The sequence below is a fragment of the Spermophilus citellus genome, assembly GCF_964194105.1.
Source record: "Spermophilus citellus genome assembly, contig: SCAFFOLD_238, whole genome shotgun sequence".
Classification (NCBI taxonomy): Eukaryota; Metazoa; Chordata; class Mammalia; order Rodentia; family Sciuridae; genus Spermophilus; species Spermophilus citellus.
The window spans coordinates 141601-158489 of NW_027672789.1; the positions used below are offsets into that span (position 1 = coordinate 141601).

At 35.0% G+C, this 16889-nt stretch overlaps 1 long non-coding RNA gene across 1 annotated transcript; it reads left to right on the top strand.

Annotated features, from left to right (window-relative positions):
• The first annotated feature begins 1364 nt into the window (after positions 1-1364).
• On the top strand, positions 1365-13630 carry LOC308640617. The gene is made up of 3 exons (XR_014020315.1): positions 1365-1485; positions 12933-13052; positions 13496-13630. It is a non-coding gene; the product is annotated as an uncharacterized lncRNA (long non-coding RNA).
• The last annotated feature ends 3259 nt before the right edge of the window (positions 13631-16889 follow it).

Consider the following 16889-nt stretch of genomic DNA (forward strand, 5'->3'; position numbering starts at 1 on the left):
GAATTGTGACTCTGGAAGACTAAGCATTTCCTTTCTTTGCCAAAGGTATCTGAGGTGTGTGGACTTTATTTTCTTAGCTGTCCAGAATTACCTCACTCATTTCTTAGGAATGAGCCACAGAAGGCTACAGTGTTACAGTGAGGGTGCTCCGCAGTTTTGAAAATATATTTATTCTAACATGTCAGGATTTTTATTTTTTGTGTTGTGTGAACAGTGACTCTAATCATCTACTAACCTGATTTGTCTTCTTGTTGTTGTTCTTTCATAAAATCTTGATACCATACAATTCCAATTCGCTCAGTTATTTAAACATTTTGCTATTGAAGATTTTTAATTAGTTATTTGTGTAGATGGGGTGACTATGCTCTGGTGTCAAGGTAATTGTTCCAATAAAGTAGCTATGTTTAAGTAATTAGGATGCATCCACATGCAGAAAACCCGTGTGGACACTTCTGGTGTGTCTTACTGATCTCATCTTCCTTTTGCACACACAGATGTTGACAGTCCTGTGCCTCTTATGACTAATAATTTTATTATGTATTTCTCAAAACCATCGTTTTCCTTGGTTATATTTACTTGGTTGTATGAGTCTTAAGTAACTTATTATTACTATTATTTTTCCATTACAATTATATCAAAAGGTATTTTTTCTTTTATTAACCATTTCTTTGCCTCAGTCTTTTGAACACTTATGCCCTGTTGTCTGGGCCTCTATTGTACCAATCTTATTCACTCATTGAACTGCTTATAGAACTTGAAATATTTCAAGTTTGTCTTTTCACGAGGTGGAAGTGTCACTTTACATGTCTCCAAACGTTAATATTATATGAATATTTTACACATTGGGAATATGTCATGGATGATACTTGAAACTAATTGTTTTGGGAGCTCAATCTATCTCATGGATATAAAGCAGAGAGAATAGGAACCAGACTGTTTTCAAAATCTTTTTTACAAGTCTTTTTGTCTCCCTTGTGCACAATCTCCTTATGAGAATATCTTTGACAAGTCTGATTTGCATCTGTAAAGTCCACCAAATTTCACATTCACTGATAGCAGGAAAGTTAGGAGTGGGGCTTTTATTCAGTGCTTGGATTATGGTATATATCCTTAACTTCACTCTGATATGGAATACACACACACACACACACACACACACACACACACACACACACACACTGTTTTGCACTTATGTATTTTCCTCTGAATTAGACAATGGAACGATAATGGAAAGTATATTTTTACATAAATAAAGTCATTCTCCTGCACAACAGTCAGTTCTACTAACTCTTAATTCAAACTAAAAAGTGAATAATGGTTTGGTCCATGTGCTATTGATCTACCAATTTTTATTTCAGGAGCCATTGACATTGGCGGATGTGGCCATTAATTTCTCTGAGGAGGAATGGGAATGCCTAGATCTTGCTCAGCAGAATTTATATAAAGATGTGATTTTGGAGACCTACAGCAACCTGCTCTTTGTGGGTGAGCATAACTTTACTTCAAAATTCCTAATTATCATTATTTAATTTTCTTCCCTTGAAGTATATATTTTGGGAACTTCTCCACAAGAATGAGTTTCACATTTATGCTATCAATAAAGAAGATGGGGTAGTTCTTGGTGCTGACAAAAAAATGTTAATGATGCTTCTTTTCATCCTTAATGTTTCCTTTGTTGGCATGATATATATCCTTCACTTGACATATGGTTTCCTTAGAGGAATGCAGTGATGTCAAATCCTGTGGCCCACATATAGCAGAGGACATAGTTGAGGTAGAGGAGGAAGCCTAAATTAAAAAAGGTTGATTGAGAAGTTACTCAACAGAAAAGAATTTTGAGAAGCCTTGATTTCTTTCTCTCGTTATCATAGAAAAACCTGTCCTGTGTTTTGTGCTTTAAAATTACCTAGTCTCCTGCTTTTCCTCCAGTAATGTATCAGAACATTCAAATTAACAGCAAAACACTCCCCTTGCCTTGTGAGTGTCAATATTATCTGACAGCACTTCCATAACTTTTTAAAATATTTTTTAGTTGTTAATGAATTTCCCATTTATTCATATATGGTGCTGAGGATCAAACCCAGGCAAGCACTCTACCACTAGTCAACAATGCCAACCCTTCTTGCATTATTTGCAGGAAATTTTTGCACATTTCTCAAGACCTCTAGGTCAACCCATTGTAATACATTAATAACACAAGTAAGTTACTCTAAACTTATTTGTACATTTTTTTCCACTAAAATTTCCTTATCAGAGTTCTTTCTGAATACGTTTAATGGATTTTCTGTGAAATTATCTGCCACAGAATGAATGTCAAGATGGACAAAGATTGCTCTTCTGAGAGATGGTGTAAGTTGTAGTTGAATAAGAGGATTTGTAAAATAATACATCTGTGGATATTTACAATTTGGTTGGTTAATATTTTCAATGTTTTTAATTGTGTACAGAGGGTTCCATGTTATAGACGGGGTTTCCTCATATGAGTTAATTGCTTTACAAATTAAGATATGCATGACTCTGGTTTGTATTGCCAATCATATTATATATGCTTTTGCTTGTATAAATATTAAGCCTCCTTTATCTATGACTTTTGTATTTTATCTTGATTGGCTTTTCATTCTGCTCATGTACTTAGAAATTGAAGTTTTATATATGTAAATGTAGATTTACATATAGGGATTGATGGGATTGATGGCAGTGATACTCGAATGCTGAACTACACCCCAAGCTCCTTTTCATTCATATTTGGAGAGAGGTTCTCACTAAGTTATTGAGGATGTCTTGAATTTGCAATTCTTCTGCCTCAGACTTCCTAATAGCTGAGATTACATGCATGGCCATCATTTGTATATTGATTAGTTTGTTGATTTTTATAGGATAAAGACCTTAATAAATAATAAAGACATTATTTTAAATGTAGCTTTTTGAGAAATGTTGCAATTATCTTTTATGAAAGTTTGTAATTATTATTATAATCAAAACTACAAAATAAAACTTACTGCCTCCAAAATTTTAAATATACAGTTAAGTAACATTAATTCAAATTGTTATGCAATATATCTTTAAAAAGTTTGCATCTCAAAAAAAAAAAAGTCTCCCCATCACAAAACCATTCTCTTTTGTTCAGAAAGCTGCTTCTTTAGTTTAGAGATGTTGTCATGTTCTACAATTCTGCAGTATTCTTTCTGTGACATTTCAGTTAACCAAGTGTACATACATTTTGTAAAATATATAATTAGAATAAATTTCTTAACTTCAAAGTTTTATTGTTTCTATATTTCAAATTGGCTCATCCATTCTTTTCAAGGGATATTTGGTTTGCATCCCCCATGATGGCTCTGTTGAATAACATTGTAACAAAACTGAAGTGTAATGTTTTTAATTTGCTATTGATGTGAGGGCTTATTGCCACACTCACTAAGAACTCCGTTTACCTAACTCCATGTCTGCATTTCCAATTGAATGCTGTAACTTTTAGTATATTTTTTAGCAGGGAAAAGTCTTCTTATTTGTATTTTGTGGGATATTCATATAATTTAACAGATTTCTCTGCAAAAAAAAAAAAACCTTTTTAACAATGCAAGTTTAATGAATATTACCTGGAGCCTCTAGTTAAATTTAAGTAGTATAAACATCTTTTAATTTTTATCTTTCAATTCTTGAACAACAGCATGCCCAAGACTGTTCAATCAACTGACACATATTGGGTGATTTTTGAAAATCCCTACCACTTTTGACTTCAAATATTTATTCAATGTTGGTTAAAAAATAACTATCACTAAAATATTTATTAACCTTTTTTTAATAGATAAAATTGGTCTATCCAGCATAATATCCCATTTGTGATTAAGAACAAAGATTCTATAAGTCTACAATAGTTTCAAAATATTTTCAAAGTCTTATGCTTTGTAATTACCATTTTGCTTCACTGTAATTCCCTTTCCAGTAAGTGGGGATTGATGTCTTTCAGTATGACAGTGATTCTTGGTTTACATTCAACTCTCTCAATGTTTTCTTTGTGTGTTTGGAAAGTAGGATGTTTGTTGTGAATGTATTTACTCTTAATTCAGAACCTAGGGAAAGGTTCCTTTCCTCTATTTTACCTCTTCTCAAAGGTTATTTTTAAATTTAAAACGTCTTCTATGTCCTATTACTGTCTTAAACTATGTTTTGTGTACAATAATTTGGACAGCCCAGATTGTGTTCAGTCACCTTTGTATGTGTCCTTCTTATATCCTCTTGCTTTCCGTGTATGTGTGTTTTTATTTATTCATTTATTTATTTATTTATTTATTTATTTATTTATTTATTTATTTATTTATTTATTTATTTGCCCTGAGCTGTCTCTGGACCTTGCATGTGTGTGGCTTTAGCTGGGTGATCATGTGAACAAAATCGGAAGGATCTGTGGGCAGCTCTGTTACTACTCCCACTCCAGTGATCCCATGCTCCCTTCAATGCTGACGGGTCAGTGTCACTCAAAACTCATATGTTTGGAACCCTCATCTCCAAGGTGAAGGTATTAGGAGATGTGGACTTTTGGGAGCCCCCATATAAATGAGACCTCAGAGAGCTTTTTTTTTCTTTAAATTGGTTGTTCACAACATTACAAAGCTCTTGACATATCATATTTCATACATTAGATTGAAGTGGGTTATGAACCCCCAATTTTACCCCAAATGCAGATTGCAGAATCACGTCGGTTACACATCCACAATTTTACATAATGCCCTATTAGTAATTGTTGTATTCTGCTACCTTTCCTATCCCCTACTATCCCACCTCCCCTCCCCTCCCATCTTCTCTCTCTACCCCATCTACTGTAATTCATTTCTCTCCTTGTTTATTTTCCCATTCCCCTCACAACCTCTTATATGTAATTTTGTATAGCAATGAGGGTCTCCCTTCATTTCCATGCAATTTCCCTTTTCTCTCCCTTTCCCTCCCATCTCATGTCTCTGTTTAATGTTAATCTTTTCTTCCTGCTCTTCCTCCCTGCTCTGTTCATAGTTGCTCTCATTATATCAAAGAAGACATTTTGTATTTGTTTTTTAGGGATTGGCTAGCTTCACTAAGCATAATATGCTCTAGTGCCATCCATTTCCCTGCAAATTCTATGATTTTGTCATTTTTTATTGCTGCATAGTACTCTATTGTGTATAGATGCCACATTTTTTTTTATCCATTCATCTATTGAAGGGCATCTGGGTTGGTTCCACAGTCTAGCTATTGTGAATTGTGCTGCTATGAACATCGATGTGGCAGTATCCCTGTAGCATGCTCTTTTAAGGTCTTCAGGGAATAGTCCGAGAAGGGCAATAGCAGGGTCAAATGGTGGTTCCATTCCCAGATTTCCCAGGAATCTCCAAACTGCTTTCCAAATTGGCCGCACCAATTTGCAGTCCCTCCAGCAATGTACAAGTGTACCCTTTTCTCCACATCCTCGCCAGCACTTGTTGTTGTTTGACTTCATAGTGGCTGCCAATCTTACTGGAGTGAGATGGTATCTTAGGGTGGTTTTGATTTGCATTTCTCTGACTGCTAGAGATGGTGAGCATTTTTTCATGTACTTGTTGATTGATTGTATATCCTCCTCTGAGAAGTGTCTGTTCAGGTCCTTTGCCCATTTGTTGATTGGGTTATTTGTTATCTTATTGTCTAATTTTTTGAGTTCTTTGTATACTCTGGATATTAGGGCTCTATCTGATGTGTGAGGAGTAAAAATTTGTTCCCAGGATGTAGGCTCCCTATTTACCTCTCTTATTGTTACTCTTGCTGAGAAAAAACTTTTTAGTTTAAGTAAGTCCCATTTGTTGATTCTTGTTATTAACTCTTGTGCTATGGGTGTCCTATTGAGGAATTTGGAGGAAAACCCCACAATATGTAGATCGGAGCCAACTTTTTCTTCTATCAGATGCAGAGTCTCTGATTTGATATAAAGCTCCTTGATCCATTTTGAGTTAACTTTTGTACATGGCGAGAGAAAGGGATTCAGTTTCATTTTGTTGCATATGGATTTCCAGTTTTCCCAACACCATTTGTTGAAGATGCTATCCTTCTTCCATTGCATGCTTTTAGCCCCTTTATCAAATATAAGATAGTTGTAACTTTGTGGATTAGTCTCTGTGTCCTCTATTCTATACCATTGGTCCACGCGCCTTTTTGGTACCAGTACCATGCTGTTTTTGTCACTATTGCTCTGTAATATAGTTTGAAATCTGGTATCGCTATACCGCCTGATTTACACTTCCTGCTTAGAATTGCTTTTGCTATTCTGGGTCTTTTATTTTTCCATATGAATTTCATGATTGCTTTATCTATTTCTACAAGAAATGCCGTTTGGATTTTAATTGGCATTGCATTAAACCTATAGAGAACTTTTGGTAATATCGCCATTTTGATAATGTTAGTTCTGCCTATCCATGAACAGGGTATATTTTTCCATCTTCTAAGATCTTCTTCTACTTCTCTCTTTAGGTTTCTGTAGTTTTCATTGTATAAATCTTTCACCTCTTTTGTTAGGTTGATTCCCAAGTATTTTTTTTTTTTTTGAGGATATTGTGAATGGAGTGTTTTTCCTCATTTCCGTTTCAGAAGTTTTGTTGCTGATATACAGAAATGCCTTTGATTTATGCGTGTTGATTTTATATCCTGCCACTTTGCTGAATTCATTTATTAGTTCTAGTAGTTTCTTTGTAGACCCTATTGGGTCTTCTAGGTATAGAATCATGTCATCCGCAAATAGAGATAATTTAAGTTCTTTTTTTCCTATTTTTATGCCTTTAATTTCTTTTGTCTGTCTAATTGCTCTGGCCAGTGTTTTGAGAACTATATTGAATAGAAGTGGTGATAGAGGGCATCCCTGTCTTGTTCCAGATTTTAGAGGGAATGCCTTTAACTTTTGTCCATTCAGAATGATGCTAGCCTGAGGCTTAGCATAGATAGCTTTTACAATGTCGAGGTAAGTTCCTGTTATCCCTAGTTTTTCTAATGTTTTGAACATAAAAGGATGCTGTACTTTGTCAAATGCTTTTGCTGCGTCTATCGAAATGATCATATGGTTCTTATCTTTAAGTCTATTGATGTGGTGAATAACATTTATTGATTTCCGTATGTTGAACCATCCTTGCATCACAGGGATGAATCCTACTTGATCATGGTGCACAATTTTTTTGATGTGTTTTTGTATTCGATTCACCAGAATTTTATTGAGGATTTTTGCATCTAGGTTCATTAGAGATATTGGTCTGTAGTTTTCTTTCTTTGAGGTGTCTTTGCCTGGTTTCGGAATCAGGGTGATGTTGGCCTCATAGAATGAATTTGGAAAAGCTCCCTCTTTTTCTCTTTCCTGAAATAACTTGAAAAGTATTGGTATTAATTCTTCTTTAAAGGTTTTGTAAAACTCCGCTGTATACCCATCCGGTCCTGGGCTTTTCTTGGTTGGTAGTCATTTGATGGCTTCTTCAATTTCATCCATTGATATTGGTCTATTCAAATTGTGTGTATCCTCCTGACTAAGTCTGGGCAAATCATATGACTTAAGAAATTCATCGATGTCTTCACAATCTTCTATTTTATTGGAATATAGGTTTTCAAAATAATTTCTAATTGTCTTCTGTATTTCTGTATCATCTGTTGTGATATTGCCTTTTTCATCCCGTATGTTAGTAATTTGAGTTCTCTCTCTTCTTCTCTTCATTAGCATGGCTAAATGTCTGTCGATCTTATTTATTTTTTTGAAGAACCAACTTTTAGTTTTGTTAATTTTTCAATAGTTTCTTTTGTTTCAATTTCATTGATTTCCGCTCTGATTTTAATTATTTCTTGCCATCTGCTACATTTGCTGTTTTTTGCTCTTCCTTTTCTAGGGCTTTGAGATGAAGTGTGAGCTCATTTATTTGTTGGATTTTTCTTTTTTTGAGGAATGACCACCAGGCGATGAATTTTCCTCTTAAAACTGCTTTCATTGTGTCCCATAGATTCCGATATGTTGTGTCTGTATTTTCATTTATCTCTAAGAATTTTTTGATTTCCTCCTTTATGTCTTCTGTAACCCCTTGATCATTCAGTAATATATTGTTCATTTTCCATGTGATGTAGTATTTTTCCTTCCTTCTTTTATCATTGATTTCCAGTTTCATTCCATTATGATCAGATAAAATGCATGGTATTATCTCCACCCCTTTATATTTACTGAGGGTTGCCCTATGGCATAATATATGGTCTATTTTTGAGAAGGATCCATGTGCTGCTGAGAAAAAAGTATATCCATTTGATGATAGTTGATATATTCTATATATGTCAGTTAAGTCTAGGTTATTGATTGTGATATTGAGTTCTATAGTTTCTTTATTCAAGTTTTGTTTGGAGGATCTGTCCAATGGTGAGAGAGGTGTGTTGAAGTCACCCATAATTATTGTGTTGTGGTCTATTTGATTCTTGAACTTAAGGAGAATTTGTTTTATGAATGTCGCAGCACCATTAGTTGGTGCATAAATATTGATAATTGTTATGTCTTGTTGGTGAATGGTTCCTTTTAACAGTATATAATGTCCTTCTTTATCCCTTTTGATTAACTTAGTCTTGAAGTCGATTTTATTCGATATGAGTATGGCCACCCCTGCTTGCTTATGAGGCCCGTGTTCGTGGTATATTTTTTCCCATCCTTTCACCTTCAGACTGTGTATGTCTTTTCCAATCAGATGTGTCTCCTGGAGGCAGCATATTGTTGGATTTGTTTTTTTAATCCATGACACCAGCCTATGTCACTTTATTGGAGAGTTTAAGCCATTAACATTCAGAGTTATTATTGATATATGGTTTGTACTTCCATCCATGTTTGATTATTTATCCTTTTTTAACAAAATTATTTTGTTTCTCCATGATTATCTTTCCCCTTGCCCTCTGTCTTTACTGAGGCACTTCCCACTGATGGTTTGGTTGTTGTTTTTCATTTCTTCCTTGTGTAGTGTTTTGCTCAAAATGCTTCTTTGCAATGCTGGTTTTATGGCTGCAAATTCTTTTAACTTTTGTTTATCATGTAAGATTTTTATTTCCTTGTCATACCTGAAGCTTAATTTTGCTGGATACAGAATTCTTGGTTGGCATCCATTGTCTTTCAGTGTTTGAAATACATTGTTCCATGACCTTCTTGCTTTCAGTGTCTGTGGTGAAAAATCCGTTGTTAACCTTATTGGTTTACCCCTGAATGTAATCTGTCTCCTTTCTCTTGTAGCTTTTAATGTTTTCTCTTTGTTCTGTATATTGGATATCTTCATAACAATGTGTCTTGGTGTTGGTCTACTGTGATTTTGTGTGCTCGGTGTCCTGTATGCATCTTCAATTTGTATATATCTTTCCTTTTTTATTTGTGGAAAGTTTTCTGTAATTATTTCATTCAGCAGGTTGCTCATTCCCTTGGTTTGAATCTCTGTACTTTCTTCTATCCCGATGACTCATAAGTTTTTTTTTTATGTTATCCCATAACTCTTGGATGTTTTTCTCGTGATTTTTTACCAGCCCCTCTGAGTTGGCTAGACTCTTTTCAAGATGGTATATTTTGTCTTCCTTATCTGACGTTCTGGCTTCTACTTGCTCCACTCTGTTAGTGATACTCTCAATTGAGTTTTTAATTTGGTTTATCGTTTCCTTCATTTCTAGAATTATTGTTTGATTATTTTTTATAATCTCTATCTCCTGATAAAGATGATTAACTTCTTCTTTTAGCTGTTTATGTAATTCATTCTCAATGTGTTCTTTCGCTGCTTGAATTTGCTGTCTTGTATCCTCCTTATGGTTCTATTCCATCTGTCTAAGGTGTTCCTTGAGTTCTTTATATGACCATTTTTCTGATGACTCTAGGTACTCCTGAATATTTAGGCTGTCCTGCATTGTTTGTACTCCTTTTCTTCCTTGCTTTTTGAAGCTGCTCATGTTACTTCTTGTTCTGTTTGACTGCTTAGTTACTGTTTACTCCTATAAATTAATTTGATGCTTGGGAGGAAAGGTATTAGAAGGGAAGGAAAGAAGTTACTAAAGAGAATGAGAGTAAGCAGGTAGAATTCAAGGAAGGGGGGATAAGATAATTGAAAAGAAATGAAAATACAAAAGAAGAAAAAAATAGGAGATAAAAAAGAAAAAAATTTAAAAAAAATAATAAAAAAATTAAAATTAAAATTAGAAGAAAGAAAAATTTAAAAAGAATTGTAAAAAAAATTAATAAAACAACAAGAAAGAAAAATGAAAATGAAAGAAAAACCCAAATCAAAAAAAAAGAGAAAGGAAAAAAAAGAAAAAATAATAATAAATGCAGTCTTAGTTTGATTAAATTCTTTTCCAGTAGGTGGCGCTGTGCCCACCAGGCCAAGTTTCTTCTGTCAATAAACAGGAACCAATCACTGTGAAGCAGCTCCTCCCAGACTGGGCAAGTCTCCAATCCTGAGTGCCTAGGGCCTCCTCTTGTGTCTAGTCACTTCCCACTTTTCCTCTAGCCAGGCCCCTCTCACGGGTGCCGCTCACCACAATGCTGGCTACACGCCAGGTCTGCTGCTCCCGGGAGCCCTGTTTTCATGAACGACTGGGCACACTCTCCCTGTTTGCCATTCCGCCAGACCCTAAGTTTGTAGAGCTTGGGGCTGAGATTCCTCAGTGAATTTTACTTGCCCTCCAGTAGCCACGCCCCCGGTAGCTTTTGCAAGAGACCTCAGCTGTCAGCCCTTGTGGGAGCGGTAGTTCCACGCTGCGGGTCCCGCGCCACCTCTGATTCCCTCGGGCTGGCTATCGCGCTCACGGGAGAGCCGGGAGGGGCCCTTACGGGAGAGCTGGGAGGGGCCCTTAAGGTTTCCCCGATGTGTGGAGAGGGAAGGCTAGGGAATTACACACCTGTAGCCACAGGTTTCAATGAAGTTATCTCCTCTGCCGCAGTCTGATGACGTCAGTTCTCTGCCATGGTGGTGTCTCTTGCAAATGGCGACAGTTCGTTTCCCTTTGCCGGGCAACCAATGCAACAGGTGGGTCCTTACTGTCTCTCCCAAGCCCCGTTTCAAACCTGTGGCCATTACCTATGAAGGCTCGGTAGGCATTTACCTCCGTAGGATGAGAAGGGCTGACCAGTTGTTTCAGCCGGATGGATTAGTGCTGAGTCACAGCTGTTTGTCTGCGGGAAGCAGGCGAACGGGAGCTTGAATTCAGCTGATCCGGGCTTAGTGTGTGCTCTGAGAGGCCCAGACTGATCACTCCAGATCCACGTCAGCTCAGCATTGCCTAGTGATCCTGAGCAAACAGATTTAGGTTGTTCACGACTCCCTATGCCTGCAAAGCTGAAGAGGTAAGGGACTTGATCTCTCTGCACCCGCCGCCATGTTGGAATCCTATGTGTGTGTTTTTTAGATTTAGAGTATCCTGCGGACTACCAACAGTTGTAATTTTTAGAGTTAATTCAGATAACCAAAGTTTGTTTTGATCAGAATTTTGTAATCTTGCATTGGGCAACTAAAAAAATCTTACAACTGAATTATCTCCTTCACATACTTTGTATGAGTTTCAACTTGACTTCACTTTATTAAAAAATTGAATATGTGTCCTTTCAAAATTATTGTTACAGATATATGTATGTATGTATGTGTGTGTGTGTGTATATATATATATATATATATATATATATATATATATATATACCTATTTACACTTTTGTTTCTATGCTTTTTTCTTTCAAATTCTATTGCAAACTTACATATTTTGTGAACCATCATTACGATACAGTAGAATTGTTTGTGCCAAGACATGTTTAAAATTTCATATGACTTGTGTTGCTGGGCACATTTACATTGTAGTATGAAGGATTACCTTTCGTACTTGTGGAGAACAGCTAGTGTTGATGAGTAGTGTGTGCATTTTTATATCTTTAAAGTCATTTTTTTCCTTCTCTTTTGAAATATAGTAGCTGTGAATATAATGTCTTGGGTGATAATTTTATTCTTTCATTTTTTTGAAAATAGCCCTGAATTGCTTTCTGTGTTGTGAAGTTTCAAGTAAGGATTTCACAATTATATAGTTACACATTTCTAGGTGACCCATCTTTTTCTCTTGGATGCTCTCAATATTCTGAGTTTAAAAACTTAGTTTAATACCTGCTTTGAGTCTTTACAACTTGGTGATAATTGAGTTGCTTGGATGTTTTATTTTTCCTATTTTCTGAGATGTGTTTATTAGTACTAGAAAGAAAACTTAAGGATTATTTCCCACTTTTTATTTTTTTTTTCATTTTACTTTGGCTGGCCTTAAAATTTTGATCCTTCTGGCTCAACCTCCTATGTTGCTGCGTCCTCCTTGACATTTTCAGACATTTTCTAAAGAAAATCTTTCAACACACATTTTCTGCTTATTACTATTAACAATTTTTGACTAATTTTTATTCTGTTTTTGTGTGTTGGTTTAGTTCAGTAAACTTCATTTAAATGATAATTTACTATTCCCTTGGATTAATTCATAACTTTTGTTACAGTTGACTTAGCTGTGTTTTTTTCTGGTGGTAAGCAGGAACCCCTTTTTTGAACAGTCCCCAAATATTTGCATGTTTCATATTTTTCTAATGAAGCAGAAGAAAGTTGGTAAATTTTTAAAATATATTGTGAAGGAGGAAAGGCATTGTGTAACACAATGCATTTTCCTCTACTGTATTACTCTTCACAGTAATGTACGCATCTTGGATACTGTGAACAGTAAGATGATTTGAAAATTTCTCAATGTATTTTTCTTGTAGATTTTTCTTTGATTCATATATATTTCTGCCGTAATGATGGACTTGGATTGAATAATTCACTCCCGTGCTGATGTTCCTTAATTGCTATAGTTTCCTATGTTTGCAAAATATACTCATCCCAGTACAGTAAGTAAACATGATTGTTTTTTATTTATTTTTTTATTTATTTCAGCCATGACTTCTCATCATCCTCAAGAAATTTTACCAGAGCAGGGAATAAAAGAGAGAGAGAGAAGTTATGGAAAGTGTGACCTTGACTATTTACAACTAAGGAAACAATGGGAAAATATAGGTGAGAGTAAAGTTCAAACATCGTATTATAATGGACAAAACCAATTATTAGTCTGTATTTGCAATAAAAATTTTATAGCCAAAATACACCATAAACAATTAATATCTGAAAAATTATTTAATGTATTCCTACTAGTATTGAGATTTATATATATACATACATATATACACACACACACACACACACACACACACACACACATAAATATATATATATACATATATCAAAGCATCAGCTTGCTCACCACCTTCTAAACACAGTAGATACTATGATAGTAGTAAACCCTATAAATTTAAAGAATGTGGAAAAACTTTGAGTGAAACGTTATAACTTGTTAAGCATCAGAGGATTTATACTGAAGAAAAGACCTGCAAATGTAAAACGTGTGGCAAAGCTTTAAAAAATTTTCAACTCTTACTCAACACCAAAAACTTATTCGGCAGAGAAGAACTACAAATGTGAAGAATGCAACACACTCAAAAACATTACTCAACATCACAGTGTTCATACAGGAGATATGCCATGCAAATGCAAAGAATGTAACAAAACTTCTAATAAAAGCTCCAATCTTATTTGTCACCAGTGGACACACACTGAAGAGATGCCCCACATATGTAAACAACTTTGCAAAACTTTTAGTCAAAAACCAAGCCTTAAAAATCACCAGAGAATTAATACTGGAGAGAATCCCTACAAATGTAAAGTGTGTGGCAAAAGTTTTAATACAAAGTCGAATCTTGATCGCTACAACAGAATTCATACTGGAGAGAAGCCCTACAAATGTAACATGTGTGGCAAGAGTTTTAATCAAAAATCATCACTTACTCAGCACCAGCGAATCCACACTGGAGAGAAGCCCTACAAATGTAAAGTGTGTGGCAAGAGTTTTAATAAAAAATCATCACTTACTCAGCACCAGCAAATTCACACTGGAGAGTAGCCCTACAGCTGTAAAGAATGTGGCAAAGCTTTTAATAGCATCTCACAGCGTAATTGGCACACAAGTATTCATACTGGAGAGAAGCCCTACAAATGTAAAGTGTGTGGCAAGAGTTTAAGTCAAAAATCATCACTTACTCAGCACCACCAAATCCACACTGGAGAGAAGTGCTACAAATATAAAGAATGTGGCAAAAGTTTTAATCAAAAAATAGTACTTACTCGGCACCTGAGAATCCACACTGGAGAGAAGCCCTACAAATGTAGAGAATGTGGCAAAGCTTTTAATAAAAAATCAATACTTACTCGACACCAGAGAACCCATACTAGAGAGAAGTCCTAAAAATGTGAATAATGGCAAACCTTTTCAAATTGAAGATCATATCTTACTAAACATTATAGATGTTATAATGGAGAGAAGCTTTACAAGTGAAAACGTTGCATCAGGGTCTTTAAGGATGAATCAACCCTTATTTCACAGTAGTTCAACACTGTCACACCAGAGATATGATAGCACAGAAATCATAAAAGTGTAAAATAGGTTTCAGAGTTTCCAACAGTTGTTCTCACTGTACTCAGCACCTCAGATTTCATACATGTAAGAGGACATGCAGAAAAATTTTTGCAAAGCTTTTGGCCATTGATCAAACATTTTTAAAACAGTGGAGGATTTATAGCATATAGAAACCCAAAGAATGTGTCCAAGACTGTATTCAAAATTCTGACATTTTTGAATTTCTGACCTCATATCTGTAGCAAATGTGGAATAGCATTTGTCCAAAGTGCATACCTTAGATAACAGCAAAATATTTACAAAAACACCTTGACAAATATAAAAATTGTAGTAAGTTTCTTATCTATAGCCCATCCTTGAAGTATTTGGGACCTAGGTGGAAAAAATCATTTAAATGTAGAAAATGGGTAATTGCTTTTGACATTTGCTGAAAAATTTCTTAACATCTTTAGCTGATATTGTAGAAATAAGGAAATACAAGTATAGAATTGTGTATCCCTAAAAGGAAATAATTTTAGTATAAATCAACAATTACTAAAGTCTCATTTTTCACAACTGGAGAAATACTAATAACACTCAGAGTTTATTATTTCAAAAGTCACTTAAGATTTATATGAAATTTAAAATTTAATTTTTAAGAGCCCCTTAATCTTAGGGGCACTTAATCAGTAAACCACATCCTCAGATTTTTTTTTTCTTTTTTATTTAGAGATAGGTTTTACTAAGTTGTGTAGGGCTTCACTAAGTTATGGAGCCTGACTTTGAACTTGCAATGCTTCTCACATCCCTAGGGTCACGGCATGGACCACCATACCCGTTTTACAGTGCATTTTTACTTATATTTCATTAAAGATGCAATTTGTTACTAAATAAAGTGTGAATTTCTTAATGTTAACCTTGTCATGCATTTAATGATGTTATTAGGTCACACATCTCCCACTATTCACTTTGCTAATGGATCGATGCAATGGTAAAACATTCTATTGGGTAAATAATGCTATAATGTCTCCATTAATTATTTCATATGTTTAATCAAGTATTATTTGGAGAATATTATTTATGTAAATTATATACTCTCTTGTTTGTAATTATGGGAAAATTAAGAGAGTTATAGGAAGGACCTAGGGATACTAAAATAATGCCCAGATATCCCTAGTTTGAATTATGTGTTTAACATTTCAGCTTATAGAGTAGCAGTACACCCTAAGGGATCTACAACTCTGGAGAGATATACAAGCTCCCAATCCGGGAGAGGAGAAAGACCCAAGAGTCTAGGAGCCAACGTGCATATTCAGACAATAAAGGAGGGTTGCTAAAGTGGGAAATGGTCTTAATGTTTCCTGGGGAATCCACATGGTCCATAGGCCCATCCTGACTCTTGGACTGAAGAAACCATGCAGTTCCTCATGAATTCTATGATGTTCATCACTGAGGTGACTATACTCACCTCTAGTGTAGGAAAAACATCACAATTTGGGACCACTTCTTTAGTTTTGGATACCCAGTAGAAAAGTGTAACTAGAAACATGTAAAATGATGAGTGTAGAAAGAAAGACATACTATAGGAGCATTTACATCCCCACATTTTTAATTTCATTATATATTTTGATTTTGTAGACCCTTTGGTTCTACTTAATAATTTACAATATAATGTTTGTTATACTTATTGGATTATACGATAGATAGCATGTGTCATGGTCTCCCAGAACCCTCTGCAACCCAGTAATTATAAGATACTATAAACTAACCATGTCCCTCCTCAGATCTTATAGCTCCAAGAGCCCATGACACCACAGAGAGAGAAACACAATTTTGATTGAAATAAACCTCTATACTCATCTACAAGTCCTGTTCAAAAAGTGAAAAAAAAAAATATTATCTTCATATGTGAGCCTTTTGGGTCAAAATACACGACCCACCAACATTTCATTTAACTTTATTTGGGAAAATAAATATTGAAATATAATGATTAGTTCTAGGAGAATAATATTCACACCATTCTTTATTCCAAAGGATAAATATCTAGGTTTCATGCTTATCTCCACATTATTTTATGCAGAAAACTGGCTTCATTTTACATATGAGAGTTTAAACTATTTATAAGGCCAGGAGGAAAGATTCAGTCCTATAGGTCTAAGGAAAAATACTAAAGATCTTCCCTTTTCTTGATTGAATGATGTCTGCAATCCTTGATGAAACAGCTAAAGAATGCTGATTTCTCAGTGCATCTGGCTGGGTGGCTCACTCATTGGAATCCCAATTTATTTAGTCATCTCAAGGCTCTCACTCCCTCCTCTAGTATCTGACCTGTTCTTGGGAGGACTTGGTGTTCTTCAGGGGATCACCAGGTCATGAAAGATGTTAGAATGAAGTTTTCTTTGTTC